This window comes from Thermobia domestica, chromosome 7 (genome assembly GCF_964235325.1).
Source record: "Thermobia domestica chromosome 7, izTheDome1.hap1.1, whole genome shotgun sequence".
NCBI classification, from domain to species: domain Eukaryota; kingdom Metazoa; phylum Arthropoda; class Insecta; order Zygentoma; family Lepismatidae; genus Thermobia; species Thermobia domestica.
This window is the reverse complement of record NC_137460.1, coordinates 86,656,777-86,661,720: the sequence shown is the minus strand read 5'-3', so window position 1 is coordinate 86,661,720 and position 4,944 is coordinate 86,656,777. Positions and strand designations below refer to the sequence as shown.

Below are 4,944 nucleotides of genomic sequence, written 5' to 3'. Positions count from 1 at the left end.
TATCAGCCATTTGTGGGTAGCGATATAGAATTTTTCAAAGACACGTAGTTTGCACTTGTTTCCATGTATTAGTAGTTAACTATTAAGTCCAAATTCCCTGAAAATTGTATACATAAGGTGAAGAAAGAAAAGAAAAGATAGAGAAGCAGAGGAGGGATTTAGATTTGTGGGCTGTCGGCATCTAAGGCCATTTAGCCCTTCACGATTTGAGGGATGACGTCCCTCGGCGAGCACACAATCCGGGGGAAAGGGAAGGAAGAAAGGATTGGGAAAGGAAGGAAGCGGCCTGGGACCTATAAGTTAGGTACCACCCCGGCATTTGCCTGGTGTGAATGAGGAAAACCCAGGAAAACCTCATTCAGGGTGGCTGGCCTGAAAAAGCTGTTACACTTTTTCGACCGAGTGACCCCACCGGGAATCGAACCCGGGACCGCTCGCACGGAAGGCGAGAGCGTTAGCGACTACGCTACGCGGGGCCACAGAGAAGCAGAGGATAGTAGTATTGTGTCCTGATCTGACCTACCCCCTGGGAATAGTTATATAGCAATGATACTTTTCTTTACTTATGTAGGCTTGCTTTACGTGTCCGTGTCTGTCAGGTCTTGCCCGCCCCACAGCCTTGTTTTTCTTTATAGACCCGATCACTTGTGTTTGCTCCATGAAGTGTTAATGACATGTCAGTGTTTGTGTTTTTGTGGCATGTCCGTGTCAGTGTTTGTGACATGTCCGTGTCCGGCTGATTTTGTTTGCCCCGACAGCCTTGTTTTCCTTTATATACCCGACTACTTGTTTGCTTCATGCAGTGTTAAGAACATGTCCGTGTCCATGTTTGTGGTATGTTCGTTCGGTTTGACAGCTTTGTCGCCGCTTTTTCTTTCATAGATACCGCACGCTTTGTTTGACCGCCCGCTGCGCCGAGCGCTAATGCCATTTTTCTGTTTGCCGGCTCTTTTATACTTTAGCTCACATAAAAAGAGAAAGTTAATACATACCTTTTCAGTTACTTTTGATGACATGCCCGCTACTTCGGTGCTGCCTATTACCTGGTTGTTTGTTGTCGCCCGCTGGTTCATTGCCGTTGGCAATCTTCTTTATGACGTAGTAGAACTTGTTGCACGAACCAAAATCGAAGAAATATTGCGATGCCGCAATTGAAATTTCCGGTTTTAGGGTATACTTATAACCTCGGTTGAGTATTTTGATTCAGATCATTACTGTATTTAATAAATAATAATTAATTGCGTGAAATATGAATTTGATATTATAATTTTATGAAAAGTATAAATATTGTGCACTTATGTATTGAAGAAAAAACTTTTTAAAAAGTACGAAAACTACATTATTGCAATGTGGATATTTCTATATGTCAGACATACGGATATTATCCAGAAGTAGATATCTTTACAAGCTGACGTTGCATGCTGGTACTTGTATGTTGCTCTTTACCGGAAGCATGGCTTATTTGACACTGATTGCAGGAACAGCATTTGATTGTAGGATATTTGTTGTTCCTTGCAAGTTTGAACCATACTCTTTTACAGAACATTTCAGATTGATAATACATTTTGAATTCGAATTTCCGCTTATACCGATTTATTATTATTATTATTATTATTATTATTATTATTATTATTATTATTATTATTATTATTATTATTATTATTATTATTATTCGAATGTGAAAATAAGTATTATCTTACGTTAATACGATTGAAACTTATGCTTTCTGAATTACTAGTCCGTTATGATATTTACCAGTGGCAGCTGGTGTATTGTGGTTTTGGGTGTTGCAGTACGAACGATCGGAGGCAGAAGATATAAAGTGGACTCATTGACTAATCAGCATAAATTTAGATGCAAATGCTATGTGATATGTGAAATTAAATAAAATTATGTTTTTTTTTAAATAATACAAAACATTTATCCGGTTAGTCACCTTGTTTAATTAATAAGTTCCTTCTCCTCTCTTTGATGGAGCAAATCTGCCTAATACATGCTGGTTAAACTCTGGTATTCTTATTGTCAGGTCTTTTTCGATGGAAAGCATAACCAATGGTGATAATCTTTCTTGGGACATTCAATTCCTTGAAAGTATCAATTCTTTTCGATGTGGAAAAAAGCCTTTCTGCTTTTGCTGACGTCATAGGTGCAGTTAATATTAATTTCAAAGGCTTTGTAGATTCACTAAATAATTTTTCTAGATTATTGCGAAAAATTCATTCTAGCAAATCCAGTCCCTGACAGTGATCCGAATTCCTCTGCAGCGTAGACTGAAGACATTCGTGGCAGAGATTAGTGTTATTGAAAAATGTAAATTTGACACACTTTGTTCACAGTTTATCTACAAAAATTTAAAATAACATTACTGCCATAAGATGTCCTGTGAATTTAAACCGTTTTTTTTTCGAACACCTTGTTTTGTCTAAGCCTTAATGGCTGGTTTTTCGTCAGGTGAAAGCTGGACAAACTTCTTTCTTTCTTTCCTTTTTTGTTAAGTTATTTACAGAAGTCATGGTATAGAATTCATTCAGAATTTGTAGATTATTTATAGAATTAGAGCACACATAATACAATTAAATCTAAGAATTAAAAACCAAAACAGCTGATACAAAAGAGGTACCGGTATATGAATTGCGAATATCAGATACACATATATCAACACATAGACATGCATAAAAGAAAAACTACATTCCAAATCATCCGTCTTGGTTGTTAAGCATTGCACGATGAACACAATATACTTAAACATGGGGTGAAACAACGCTTATCAATGTCATACGTTCTGGAAATCAAACTTCGAAGCCCGCCAGATGTAGGATCAGCATTGACAGAAACTAACGGTCAAAAACTTCAAAACAAACAGAATAGCTAATTCTATACCCAAAAATGTTTGCTGGGAGGGGCTCAAAGTATTTGCGGGGTCCAATACGTCTATGTAATATCGTACCTGTCTTATTTGCACCCGAAAAGACAATAAGTAATTCTTAATTACTGTCACCTATATCTTTTACAAAAAAATGATAGAACGATTATTTTTACAAGAAAAGAAAGAATACATGATGAGGCGTAAAATAAAATATTTAGCCTACATCAATCATTTCTCTGTTAAACAAGTATATTCGTTAAAGTCTACAAATGTTACTCGCGTTTCGAAATTTTTGCGAAGGCCGGACCCGGTGGACCCCCATATATTAAAATACTATCCACAGAGGGGAGGATTCTATATATTGACTTATTAATATTTGGTACACAAGTTACTGTACAAGAGGCCTTCATTATCTATGTAAGCTAGGAATTAACTTTTAAATGCGGGTCTACAATCATTTCTTTTCTCCTCTACTACATATTTTCTTTCTTATTTTGTAATTCTGCAATCACTATTTTTAAAATGTCATTATATTGGTTTGCTTCAGTATAGTTCCGTAATTTAAAAATATGAATACATAAAAACAAATTCAATTTGTTAATTGGTACTGAAATAAAATTCAGATATCTTACTTAGCGCGAAAAACTTTATCGTTCACTGGAAAAAGGGCCGTATTGCATAAGCACTGCAACGACCAGAGCCTTTAACTTCCGAGATAGGGGAAAGGAGACTACAGAGACAGTTACAGAAGTAAAAATATGTTATTTATAAAGTATATATGGGAGTATTAGAATGTATTTTTTCTGTACTTTTACTACTACTGCTAATAATATTTTTCTTCAAATACTTTGGTTGTTGCTCAACGCTGCAGCGCTAACATTAGCTGCCACTGATATTTACTATCTGTTATGATATGGCTGGGAGAGAGTCAGTTTTTTGTATATTACAGGAAATTGTTATAAATATGTGATTGCGTTTTTTAGTATATGAAACTGGATGTAGAAATATTACTTAACATGTAGATGCGATCGTTTTTATTGTATGTCCTATTATTTAAATATGAAATTATACGTTACAACTAATGGAAGTGTATAATACAGTTAATAATTTTTATTACTAATTGCGGAGAGCATATGATTTTAGCTTACTTTGGGATTGTGTTATTTAGAGTCTTTATTGTTTAGTGTGTGTATCCTAACAGTTATATAATCGGCAAGAAGGAACAAACAATTTGAAAATGCGTAGAAGACTTGCTTACCAACCTAATGCCCTGCTGTTTAGATTTTATGTTGCGTATGTATAAGAATAAACATTCCATACATAGGTGATATGATATTTGAAACTGAAATTGTATTTTAGGTATTTTGGAGGGCGAATTTTTAGAGATACACTACTTTTTATTTTGTTAGGTACTTATTCTTTTCTATTTAGTATACAAAGAACGCTGCATTTTAAAAAAAATACCACATTAATGCATATACATTTGAGGTATAAGAACCGAATTTAATATTTTAGAACTAATTTAATATAACTTGTATTCAAAATAATGGCTACCTTATGGATTATGTCAAGCGTAAATTTTACTAATTAAACTTCGTATTTACTATCGACACTACCTTATACGATATGTGAAAGATATAGGAACACACAACTATTTTACTAGAACTTATACCAGTTTCACACTGTTTTGCTTGCATGAAATTAACATTGGCGGTTTGATTTACATTAAACTTATTTGGATTATGCTCTGAAATTAGAATTCTTTTCTTTATAGTGGGAAATTTATATTTGTGATTACTTAGAAAAACTTGTTGCCGCGTTTGAATGGAATAGGCATTTATTGCATTATTTACTATTGTCCTTGTAGACGAAATGAATATCTGTTTACTGAATAAAAATGTGATTACAGAAATACTAGTTTTGCCGACAGTTTTCATTAGGAATTGCACTAAGAATCCCAATACACTAGAGGTTACAGCCGAACAGTTAATAATTTTAAGTTTAACGTCCTACGATTATAACTGTTAGGGTAACTTATACCAGAACACTGTGGTAAAGTTCACTTTTAAAATGAATGA

At 34.4% G+C, this 4,944-nt stretch overlaps 1 non-coding gene across 1 annotated transcript; it reads right to left on the bottom strand.

Annotated features, from left to right (window-relative positions):
- Positions 1-403: 403 nt before the first annotated feature.
- Positions 404-478, bottom strand: TRNAG-UCC (transfer RNA glycine (anticodon UCC)). The gene has a single exon. It is a non-coding gene; the product is annotated as a tRNA-Gly (tRNA).
- Positions 479-4,944: the final 4,466 nt, after the last annotated feature.